The sequence below is a fragment of the Arachis duranensis genome, chromosome 1 (assembly GCF_000817695.3).
Source record: "Arachis duranensis cultivar V14167 chromosome 1, aradu.V14167.gnm2.J7QH, whole genome shotgun sequence".
NCBI classification, from domain to species: Eukaryota; Viridiplantae; Streptophyta; class Magnoliopsida; order Fabales; family Fabaceae; genus Arachis; species Arachis duranensis.
Window position 1 is genome coordinate 31,618,169 of NC_029772.3, and position 299 is coordinate 31,618,467.

The following is a 299-nucleotide window of genomic DNA, read 5'->3' on the forward strand; positions in this document are numbered from 1 at the left end:
AATAAGGAACAATTGACAGAGGATAACCAAACCACTGTTCAAAATCCCTCTGAGGACAGTAAGAGCCCAGAGAGGAATACTTTTGGCGTTCAAACGCCAGAGAGGGAAGGAAAGTTGGCGTTAAACGCCCATTCCTTGCCCAGTTCTGGCGTTCAAACGCCAGAAAAGGGGGAAAAGTTGGCGTTAAACGCCCATTTTCCACCCAACCCTGGCGTTCAAACGCCAATAGGGAATCAGACACCTGTGAGTGCTGATAGTAATCCCTCTAACAAGGCTTCTTCAACCACTTCTGTAAGGAA